Source organism: Cryptomeria japonica, chromosome 5 (genome assembly GCF_030272615.1).
Source record: "Cryptomeria japonica chromosome 5, Sugi_1.0, whole genome shotgun sequence".
NCBI lineage: Eukaryota > Viridiplantae > Streptophyta > Pinopsida > Cupressales > Cupressaceae > Cryptomeria > Cryptomeria japonica.
The window spans coordinates 61,105,272-61,117,940 of record NC_081409.1 but is presented as its reverse complement, the minus strand read 5'-3'; the positions used below and the strand labels follow the sequence as shown (position 1 = coordinate 61,117,940).

The 12,669-nt window shown below is 37.1% G+C and overlaps 1 protein-coding gene across 23 annotated transcripts in view; it reads right to left on the bottom strand.

The window, feature by feature from the left end:
- The window catches only part of LOC131032791 (uncharacterized), a 207,053-nt gene that overhangs the window by 133,543 nt on the left and 60,841 nt on the right, over window positions 1-12,669 (bottom strand). For 12 of the 23 annotated variants that reach the window (XR_009372523.1, XR_009372521.1, XR_009372509.1 and 9 more), the window contains exon 3: window positions 11,408-11,591. The exons of the other annotated variants lie outside the window; for them this stretch is intronic. The gene's annotated coding sequence lies outside the window, so the exon portion shown is untranslated. The remainder of the gene's footprint in view (window positions 1-11,407; window positions 11,592-12,669) is intronic. 23 annotated transcript variants of the gene reach the window in all.

The following is a 12,669-nucleotide window of genomic DNA, read 5'->3' as shown; positions in this document are numbered from 1 at the left end:
AGTATTCTCACTCACACTTGCTTCTCCTTCCTCTGGTCTTGCCTCCAAAGTAAATGTCATTGATACATTCTGCTCCTTCAACTTCTGATGATGTACATCCACCCATCTGCGAGTGCAGGATAAAACGGGGGCCATCCAGGCTCTCAAGTCTAAAACCTCGAGCTCATTCCAATCTATTTTCACTTCCTTGTCCTCTTTCTCATAAGATGAATGGAGGTATCTACCATTATCTTGGGCTTGATCGGCTAATCTACAAACTTTGCATTTCCTGATGAGATCTAAGGGTAGCCTAGAATGCGTCTTTCTTTTAACCTCTAAATCACCTGGGAGATTCATCCAAAAGTCTTCCACCTGAAACTCATGCTTGTACTTCTTGCCGACTGTCTCCTCCATATAACCATGAGGATCAAAATTCTCCTGCGAGGCAAAGAATGAGAATGAGTATAAAGATAATTCCTTCTCTGCATCTTCCGAGGCTTGAGTGTTAGGACACACCTCAACTGAATTCCCTAGTATGATGGGCACGGGGATTCCATTTCCATGCTTGTGTCTAGATGCCTTCACATAAGCTGCCAACTGTCTGGTCACCTCAAGTAGTATTATTCTATCCGTTGGATACCTTGGCAACATGTAGGTAGGTGAAGGACACCCATGAACTCTGATGTATGTGAATTTTTGGAACTGGATGAACCATGCACCATACTTCTTCACAAGCTCCTGTGCATCCAGAGATAGTCGATTGTGAATCCCACCTTGCAATATCCTGGTAATGTTCATCGTGAAGGTGTCATTGACTAACTGGTAGTCACTTCTAGGCGGATGATGCAGATGAACATAAGAATCACAAACCCTTATTTCTCCGGGTCTTCTTCCGATCACTCCTCTGTCAGGTAGCCCTGCATACTCAAAACTCCTGATTAAGGCATATATAACATATGAGCTCATGTGGAATGATTTGGTGGGTCTTAGCCTTCTCAACTGCACATCGAAGCAATTGCTAATGATTCTGGCCCAATGAAGCATTCCTTTTCCCTGAACTATCATTTGAATAAAGAAGAACATCCACTTTTCAAAGAAGAAGGCTTGAGAAGCACCTGTAACTCGATTGAGCAAAGTTATCAAGTATTTGTATTCCTCCTGGAAGTCGATCCTATGTGGTGTATTCGGAATCTTGTTCAGGCGAGGCTGACTCTTGAGCAACCAATTCTTATTGATGAGATTCAGACAAGTCTCAGGATCATCTTCATAGATCGACATCGCTCCTTCTAAGATTTTGTAAATCATATCTTTATGGTCTGGAAGATGAAGAGCTTCGCTTATAGCTTCCTCAGAAAGGTAAGCTAAGATGTTCCCATCTTTCGTTACGATCGTCCTTGATTGTGAGTCATAGTGGCGGGCACACTCGATCATCAGCTCATGACACTTTACTGCGGGAGGGAAACCTACTGCCTTGATGATGCCACTCTCGATTATCTTCCTTGCAATAGGTGATGGCTTGCCAATGAAGGGGGCCTCTCAAAAGTTCTTGACATTGAAGTTTCCTAAGTTGGTGTCTCCGATATTACTCCGTTTGGACACGATCCTGGTCTCCAATTCGTCGCTCTTCTGATCTTCCTTGATGAGAGCCTGCTGACTAGTAGATCCTCCGGCTTTGGGGGTCGCCATTTGATGGCTACACAAAAATTTCGAAATTAGTCTTTAAGCATCATACCTTAAAGCGTAGAAATTAAGACCTTCCAAGGGGAATAGTTCAAAACATTAATTTGAAAATGACATGATAACTCAAGAATTATGAATTTTCAAATTATGAATGAAAATCAGATTGCACAAGACTTAGATTTTCAAAGGATTGCTATGAGATCAAAACAAGTCTTCAATATAAACTTCAAAAATTTAATTCTTCATACCTCCTTCTTTGAAAGCTTAACTATCAACCTTGGAAAAATGAAGAAAGAAGATCAGACTTTGCTGGATAAGGATTGAATTGCTGGCCTTCTTGGATGAATTATGTCTTAGTTAACCTTCAAAAGAGCTTCACCCTCCACTAGCTTTTCAAAATCTGGAAATTATCCTTCAACACTTAGCAAATTCTAGAAATTTAGCCTCCAATCTGCTGGATTTCGCTCCTCAATCTGCTCCTCAAAATCGCACCTAGAAGGAATGAATGAATGATTTGAAATTTGAAGCAACACTCCCCTTTTATATAGGGCGCTCACCCTAATCCCTTCAAGGCCGACTTGCCTATAAAGGCATAATAATGATTTTGAGTGCTCATCTTGCATTTTTTAATTTTAAACAATTAATTTTAATGCCTCCAAGGTGAAATTTTTAATTATTTTAAGGCCTAAAAATTAATTTATTAAATTGCCAATGCCTTAATTAATGCGAATTTAATTCAACCTCCCAAATGTCTTGAATTTGGGTAATTTAGTGCAAATTAGGGAATATCAAGGTTTGATCAATGCTTAATGAAGCTTCCTAATAATTTTGCCCTGGACCCTCTGGAAGGGTCAGGAGCGATTTTTTCAATTTCGGCCAAAATTCACCTTAGCTTGATCATTGAACTCCTCCAAGGCAATCTCTAGGATCCATTTCCTTCCATCACTGGGTTAGCTCATCAAAATTTTGAAGGAAATAGTGCATTCTAGGGAATTTCCCTCTGGACCCTCTGGAGGGGTCAAGAGCGAAATTCATCATTGGGCTTAAAATTTTCATCTTCTAAAGTTCAAAACCTCTTCAAGGCATTCCAAATAGGCTTTTTCATTGAATTCTGGGCTTTGTTTCATTCAAATTAGGAGGAAAAAGGTGATTTTAGGGTTTTTCACCCTAGACCCTCTGGAAGGGTCAGGAGCGATTTTTTCTCCTTAGGCTTACTCCTTCGTCAACTTTTGTCGAATCTTTCGCTCATAGCTAGGCAATGTTCTTCCTCATTTAATCCACCCAAGTTTGACTTGATCTTGCAAGGTAAAATAGGGTTTTTCACATTTTCACCCTGGACCCTCTAGAAGGGTCAGGAGCGACTTTCCCTCTCTGGCCTAGAATCATCAAGTTTTGAAGCAAACAATTACTCATTAATGGTCTTAAAGGTTCTTTCTACCTTAGTGCATCTTTGCCTTAGCAAAAACATAAAAGGAATATGTTGATTTTATGATTTTCGCCCAGGGCCCTCTGGAAGGGTTAGGAGCGAATTTTGAGTTTTAGGCATATTCCTTCATGCTTTTAACTTCAAATCACTTCTAAGGCATAAAACATGATGTCCTTCTCCCTTCTAAGTCATGAATAGCAAGATTTTGTCTCGAATTTGCAAGAACAGGGGAGGACTTGGAAATTTCGCTCTGGACCCTCTGGAAGGGTCAGGAGTGAATTTCCTTCTTGGCTTCAAAACTTTCACTTTCAACAATCCCTGTTCACTTCAAGGCAATCCAAACATCGTTTTAAACCCATGCCTAGGCTCAACTTTGCTCAAACTTTTGAGGAAAAGACAAGTTTTTGGATTTTCACCCTGGACCCTCTAGAAGGGTCAGGAGCTATTTTCCCATTCTAGGCTTGGTTGCTTCTTCTTGACTATCCAAATTATCTTCAAAGGACAAAACATACTTCCTCACATCCACTCCAACCACAAAAATCATTTTGATCTTGCAAGATAAAAGTGTTTTTGAGAATTTCGCTCTGGACCTCCTGGGAGGGTCAGGAGCGAATTTTGCAATTTTGACCAAAATCTCTCTCTTTTCACCCTGAAACTTCTTTGCTAAGTAAGATTTCATCTTGCACTATGCTAGGAATAGGATTTCATGTCCAAGAAAGGCCAAAAAATGTGTTTGTAAGGAATTTCGCTCTGGACCCTTTGGAAGGGTCAGGAGCGAAATTGCCTTTCCTAGGCAAAACTCCTTCATTCTTTCATCTCCAAATGTGCCTAGGGGTTTCATCATGTTCTTTCCACCTTTCACCATGCCTTTGATACGCCAATTCGCCCAAACTGAGCAAGAAATGTCCTCTACTAAGATTTTCACCCTGAGCCCTCTGGAAGGGTCAGGAGCAAAATTTAGGTTTTAGGCGAAATCCTTCATCCTTTCCAGTTGAAACTTTCTCAGGAGGGTAAAGGGAGTTGTCCTTATTCCACTCATGCCCAAAACTTGACCTTTTTTATTGCAAGATAAGAGATATTCAAAATTTCGCTCAGGACCCTCTGGAAGGGTCAGGAGCAAATTTGCCTTCCTGGTCCAAAATTCATCATTCAGCATGCTTCCAAATCTTTAAATGTATCAAGTGACGTCCAATCTTCATTCCAAGAGACCCTGCACATAAAAAGTTAGCCAAAATTAGTGACAACTAGGCTCAAATAAGATTTTAGCTCTGGACCCTTTGCAAGGGTCAGGAGCGAAATCTTCATTCCACGCTAAACTGCTCAATTTTTAAGTCTCAAACCATTTCACAAGGCAAGGTTAGATCATTTCCAAGGCCAGGAACCAGTTTGCAAGTCCACTCAAAACAAGAAATTGTGTTTAGAATGAAATTCGCTCTAGACCTTCTGGAAGGGTCAGGAGCGAATTTTAGGTTTTTAGGCCCTTAATCCATCTCATACTCCATTTAACTTGGCCAACTGGACTTCCTTTCTTCATTGACCATGCTTAGCTGACTCAGACTCAGAAACAAACAGGACCTTACCCAGAAAAACCTTCCTTCAATCTAGACCTGACCTGAGACCTATCCTATCCTTGACCTAACCAATTTGACTCTCCTAAAAGATATATTTCATTTTGACAATCTTGAACCTTCAGGTAGACTAACAATTTTCCAAAATTTGGTTAGACTTAGCTTGAATGAAATCAAAAAAAAAATGAGCTTTCAAGGTTTAGCCCTAGTCCAGCTAGCTCAATCAGACCACTCACTCACTCAAAATCCTAAAAGCAGAGAGAAAAACAAAACCAAAAGCAAAAGAGGGGGTCCCCATTCTAATGGGGAGATGTGTGAAATGGTCACAACAGGTGGGAACCTACCCACAATAAGATAATACCCTGTTAGGAGTATAAGTGAATATTACAATTGGAATGCACATGCATTCAGGCACACTGCCTAGAGCTCACTGGTCATAATAAGAAACCCAAAAAGGCTACAACCTTAAGGGAAGGCTCATTGCCTTACAGGAAGTCTCAGTGACTTAGAAAAAAGATTCGAACTACAATCCGGATCATATGAACTGTAAAAACAGCATCTCCATATGCTTAATTACGGTTTCAGTTAACCACACAGCCTACTCTGCAACACTTCTCTTCTCCTTCACACTTCCAAAAAATCAAATCACTTGTTCACACATCCAACTCCATTCTTCACTTGAATACACAACGCAGACACTCGCAAACATACATCTTACATGATTATTACATATATTTAGACAAGACCTTAACCCATGAGAAATAGAGGTTGGCCAAACCCTTAATAAAAATTACAAAATAATATCCTCACATGCTACAACAACACATGCAGACTAAAACAATGTTGCCTAAGACATAGTCTGGACTCAAATCAATACCGCAAGTACGCAACACCTCCAAAAATTACACCTCGATCATCCGCAACACACTATAATCATCAAGAATGTCGCATAACATGCAAAACATCACCGAACAAGAAAACTATTCAATAACGTGCAAAATAACCAATCCGGACCATCAATATGCAACAACTCGGATTACCAGAATCATCATTTCTCTACCAGAGCATAAGAACATCAACATAACTGACTGTTAAACTAAAAGATTTGCTTAAGGACCTCCAAATCATGAACAACTCGAACTGAGGATACACATCAACATCCAAAATAGAGCCCACTCATCCACAACCAAAGATATAGCAATTCGGGAGCAATACGGAGTACGAATCAAGATACCAAATAACATGAACAACTGCATAGCATCCTCAATACTAGATCTCATAACTCAATAAAATCATCATGCAGACCTCTACAAATGGGAGTGAACCATCTAAAAACAATATACCAAAAACTCTTTAAACCGTATCAGCTCATCTGCCATACACAGGCTAAACAAACTCATCCAATCAAACTACAACACTGGAATACACAAAAAACTGTCCAACAATTTCCTCATCAACAATCTCCACATATGTTGACATCAATAACAACATATCAACCAATATCCAACATAATATGAATTTATTGATGTTGATAAGGATTTATCTAAACAATTTTCACAAGTATTAATCCTAGCTCTTAGTAACAAACATCGTGATGCATATTAGAGCATGGTCCTTAATTGAAACTTGTGGTAGCTCCTCCTACCATACTCGAAGTTGCTCCTCTAACATATTGTGCACCTTCCCAAAACAATTTTGAGCAAGATTGCAAGGCAGATGACTTGCCTGATTAGTTGTGTCGTAGATCCTCCTCTCTCTCTCTCTCTCTCTCTCTCTCTCTCTCTCTCTCTCTCTCTCTCTCTCTCCTCTCTTGCTTGTTTGTAACCTACTTTAATTTGTTTCTCAATTCTTCTATTTGTTGTCCGTAGTGATGTCTACTTGAGGACGATACAAAGCATTGATATCTCTTCTGGTGTCTCCCATGTTGACTCAAAAGACATATGTGCCCTTCTTCCATCGTGTTTCTACTTTCTTTGGCGGATTGGAATAATTCAATCTAAATATATACATGGTATGCATTATTTATCATAAGAGAATACTGACCCCAGAGTTAAATAGAACCCTTACATGTTTTATGTTTTGTGATTATTATCCTTTGATGTATCCTTCTTCGGGGCATATCATTGCGATAACGCTCTTATCTTGTAGATGAATGTATACTACCTTAAAGCAATTGCTCTGGTTGTGATGTACAAAATTGCTTTTACGTGGGGGCATACACTCCGCTCAATGTTTTTCTCTTTGCATATATCTCGATACTCAAGTTACCTTGCAAACTTAGTATTTTGCTTTGTATTTTTGGTATTTTTCTTTTCATGACTCATTGTAAGTGTACCTTACTAGCCTTGTCGTCATCGACCTTTTTCTCGTTCTCTTATGATGTCTCTTTTATCTTGACTTTGAAGTTGGAAGACACCTAAAGTCCACTGGGGGTTTGGTGTGTCTTGTCTACTTAACATCTTGATAAAAGCTTTCCAATGTGAACCTTTATACTTTACCAAGAGTATGCTTAATCTCATACTCCAGCTAAAGTGGGGGCTAAATGTAAAATCTTAAATTATACTCCCTTAAAAACTTTGTCCTCATTCGGGCCCTCACCTTGGCGTTCATGTAACAAGGCCTAATCAGAGACTTGATACTATTTATACCATGCATATTTACCATATTTTTTACCTTGCACTTCATTTTACTCTTTATTTCTGGTGCCTGATTGGTCAAGACCAAGGTGCTCGTCCCATTTAGGACCAATTTTCGGGCCCCTTAACAGTCACAAGATTTGGGCAGGAACCCTGACCCTGTGTCGACTCATGTCGTAAAATTAAGTTGTTTTTTGACAAGCAAGTATAAAAGGAGGTCTACCCCTCTCATTTTAATATACCATTGGGAATTAGACAATCATATTCATGCATCAATTCAAGCAATCAAGCATTCAAGTTGAAGTGAGCAAGCAATCAGTCTTCTTTTAAGCATTGGAACAAAGATAAAGTCAAGATTCAAGCATTGGAGTTGACACTAATGTTCTATGTTATTGAAGACTTCATGAAACCCTAATTTCGTGTAGAGACAAACCGAACTTCACAAGGAGGTATAGCATTTGTGTTTCAGTTATTATTCAACATCTCAAAAGCAGAACATTTTCATTACTACAATTCAATCATATTTCATTTATATTTCATGGTTAATTCCAAAATCGGGGTTTGACCTAAAGGAAACCCCTATTGCCAACCTATTTCCCTTCTCTACTGCACACAGAATAAGGTACTAAGTTGCGATCTTTAGAATTGGCTTTATTTACAATGACGAATCAATCTCCCATTGGAGCATGAAAAGTGCGGAGGACCATAGCGACCATCACTACGGTCCTAGCAAATCAAGAGCTCTTTCTCGAAACAAGTCCGAATACTCTTATAATCCTCAAATCCAAGTTCGTGGTTCAATCCAATGGCTATAGCTTACTGCTTATGTGCTTTTACGTCAATTCCAACACATATACCCTAATTTCAGCATTTTCACAATTCAAGTTACAAGAGAGGAATTCAATCAAATCAATAAATCCAATAGAATTCTCAACCCTTATCCTTGCTGGTTTGTGGCTAGATCAATTGGATTTAACTCCCTCTTTTTAATGCATTGGTCCCGAAGTAAAAACATTAGCAGTCTTTCATTCTTGTATGGTGGGAACCGTAATTTTTCACCAACACACCAACTAAAATGGGTAATAAGCCCTCCATTCATTGCCTTTTAAAAATTCTCTTGCATGTTTTCCTTTCACACACCCTTAACAAAACATATTGTTTTCCTCAACCTTACGCAAACTATAAACAAAAGCTTTTGATGTGAGAAACTAAAAACTATGAAAAGTCAAATGGTTATATGTCAGATGTCACAACCAACTTTTGCTGTCGTATTCCATATCACTAACATGAATACTAGATTCACCAAACTACAATGAGAACATTTTCTCAAAATAGGCTCAGTTGTAACTACCCAATTGCCTTGATTTTTATCATAAATTTTATATTGCTGATTTTCAAACACCACCTTATAATTCTTTTTATGCAACTACCCACACTCAAGAAATTATATTTTAATCATGCAGTGTAATAAATTTGTTGAACAATTTCTGTACCTTTCTTAGTATGTACTTTGATAGCTCCTTTTGGAGCAATCCCCATTGTTTTTTTTATCACGAAGTTTGACCTTTAATTTGAAACTGTCATCTATTTTACACAAAACTCTTTATTCCTAGACATGTAGTTAGAGCACCCAAATTCTAAATACCAAAAATCTTTGACACCATTTTCATATTTGCCATAAGATAAAGGTAAACCACTTGAAGAAGCTTCATTACCCTCTTGAGCACAAGTGACACTTTTATTGATATCACTAAGTTTTAGCCTACGAACTATTTCTCTTGTCAAATTTGCCTCTACCTCTTCATCTTAGACAACCTCTTCTTCCTCTAGAAAACATATAATTTTGACCTCCACCTTAAACTTCACTATTTTTTGTACTACTGTTAACATTTTCATTCTTTCAAAATTTGCAACTTGGAGAAAAAAACATTCTAATTAGTTTTTCCAGGTGAATCTCTCAAAATTTTCTTCATGAGACATAAAAGATTCAACAAGGTAAAAACACTAAAGGATAGTCAAATCCTTACTTTATTCAATGATAACATCAACATTGTTCCACCATGGTGTTACAAATCTCAACACCTTTTTTTTCATGATTTTTCCAAGAATTGCCATCCTATTGACCACATTGTTCACTCTCACACAACAGTCACTCACACTTTGAGCTTCTTGCATCTTCAAATTCTCAAATTCTTTTTTAACTGTTTGCAACTTCATAATAGAATCTTCCAGGCATCCTCAATTGTCTTTGCATCTTGTTTTTTCCGAAATAAACTTTTATCAACAGCGATTTGAATGTAAAATAGAACCTCAACATTCTTCTTTTTAACCTCCATAGCTGCTCTATCATTAACCGCACGAGTGTTCCAATCTTCTGGCTCTTAATAACTTGTTTCTACAATTTCTCACAAAACTTTTCCTCTTAGAAACACCATCATCTTAATAAACTTATAATCATTATTACTTCTATTAACTTCTAAAATTAAGAAAGTTGTTATTTAACATACGAATATCTAACAAAATAATCTCCGCTGATACTAAATGAAGAATTTATATAGACCCAAAATGATAACATGATTACACAGCATTGAATGAAAACAAATCTATAACATACATTTGAACAAGAAAATCTACGTATCGATCATCCTAGAAAATGAAAGTGCTATACATCAATATCATTAGACTTTCATCAAACAACAAAATGAGACTTCAACATTTTATAGAGTAACAAAACGTGCATCGATCACTGCAGAGGTTTTTTGGGATGTTTCTGAAACAAAACAATTGCAAACAGAAAACTGACAAACAAATTATCAAGTGCACTTTTCATGGCAGCGAAGGCACATAGAACCGCATCAGCTCATCTGTAATCAGCAAACGGAAACACCACTGATTTTTCTCTTCAAATTTTATTTCTGTTTTTCACAGGCACCATTTTTCAATTTGAGTTTGAACTACTGGGGAATTAGTGAAGTGTTGGTGTTTGTGAAATTCTTAGATTCCGGGAATATATTTGGTTTATAGCTTGAGTGATATTTGGGTTTATAATTAGGCTGATAATAAGACCTTGGAATATATTGTACTTGTTTCCTCTTAAGGCCTACAAGTTCATCATACGATCCTCTCACAATACTTTTAATCTATTTTATTTTTCCAGGTCTGGGATTAGGAGGCTTTCGAACAGACTTCTACAAATAGGGACATTATAGTACTAGGCGATATCTTCACTACTTCAATAAAGCTATTGTCAGCCAATAATATTATCTCATATGCTGTAGGAAGATTATTGCCTCACCTAGATCGCATTAAGATAACAATTTTGCATTGAAATATTTTAGATTGGAGTGAAATATTTGGGTTGTACCATCATAACAACTATACTTGTGTGTTATGTTTGAAATTGATTCCATTAGTGCTGTATTGATGGTAGTTAACTGATTTACTAACGATAAATGGTATGCTTTTTATTTAAACTACTTGTTAAGTGCTCTCCTTCCCCTAGTAGACCTAAAGTTTAAATTGAGATTCGAATTAAATTCTTTAGTCAATTCAAACCGTTTCTTCTAAATGATGCTTCAAATAGCTTGAAAGCTACATCTTGGGTAACAACTTGAATCTCCTTAATGGGAATAGTGAGATACTTTACAACTAATACAAGAATGTCTACGCATTAATTGATTAATGGGAACTAAGTAAACTACCCACATCTCAAGCAATAAAAGTTTCAAATGTCCAAAGTGACAATCACTACAGGTTATAGTGGTCGGCTTCGAGACAGAATAATGTTTACGACCAGGATTTGTTCATCTAGTGTGGGATCTTTCTCTGGTTCTCCTTCGAGGTAACTACAATAATTAAGAAAGGTCTAGAAAACATATATTTCCATACCTAATTTGCATTCTTCTCATAAGCAAGCAAGTCTTTCTGTCACCTAGTGTAAATTTATTATACAACCTGTACCTTTTAAAGCAAAATTCCAAGACCGCAACAAAAAGATGGTCAATTCTTGACCTCTTTAATGGCATCTAATTATTTAGTTGCACGGTATCATAAGTAAAATTCAGGATATTTGTTATGCTTACCTAACTTAAGCAGTTGACCGTTTTGTACCTACATACCTGCTGTTCTGTCAGTTCTCTTCCTCTTTATCTATCACACCATCAACATCACCTGTTGTCATGCCAGCTTTCTCTTCCTCTTTATTTAAAAAATCATCATCTCTCCAATATGTTGCACATGACAGAAATCTTCTCAAGCTGATGGCAATATATTATTTGTCTTGTTATAATGAATAAGATTTTGCTGCAACACAGGTAGGTTTCCTTATAGAGTTAGGAATGCTTCTATTGAAACCACTAAAACTCATGGCTTCAATGGACATGAAAAATTGTTGGTTTGTAAAATTGTTGAAACATCAAATCCTACTTATAACAATCAAAAGTCTTAATAACTAAAACTGAGCAACCCTCCAGGACGGTGCGGTTTTCTTTTATTCCGACTCTAATTACAACTACTGTTTGGGGTAAATAGAGTTTTAGAATAATGCACTAAAAAAAATAAGCAATGTGGTAGAATGTATAGACCTTTTTATCTTATACCACCACATATTTTACATGGACAAAATTTATAAAATCTAAGATAATGCAAATATAAGAAATTTACTATTGTACAAATAGATTAATGATTATTAAACCAACTATATATACTTTAAACGAAGAGTAGAATGTAAAGCTAGAACACCTCTATTATGCATTTCAAACGGAATACACAATTGCACTTGTCCTAAAAGGCCAGATTAATTGAAATGTTAACTAAAGAAATATTGGAAACACATTGTCTCAATTCCCTCTACAATAACAGGAATGATCTTAATAACAAATAGCTGACAAGCATGCATTTGTTCAAAGCACTATAAAAATCAAAACATTTTCGAACTAAAGAAACGCATTCCACAGCATACAGATGCTTCAACTCCAGCAATCAAGTTCTTGCTTTACTTTACCTTTTCAGAACCGATGCGAAGCCATGAATCTTCCTTAAATCTATTTGTGAGAATCCTCCTGTTCTTGCCATTCTACGCGCATCAAGACAAGTCCGAATCACTTTATTCTATTTGAAAATTATTAGACGCATGTTTCCCGGCTTACTTTTATCAGGAGTCTTCAAGCGGGAATTTTTCTTGAGCCCAATTCTTTGGCTTTTTTCTTCAAACACAGGAAGCCTATGGATCTTAAAATTATAATGCCACGACATCAAAATCAACGGCCTGCCGAACTTGGATTGATCCAATCTTTTGTCATTCTTTACACCGCGACACCTTCCTGCTACCGTTAATTTGAAGCAATCATTTTAACTTTTAGGATTAATCCTTTCGTTTGAA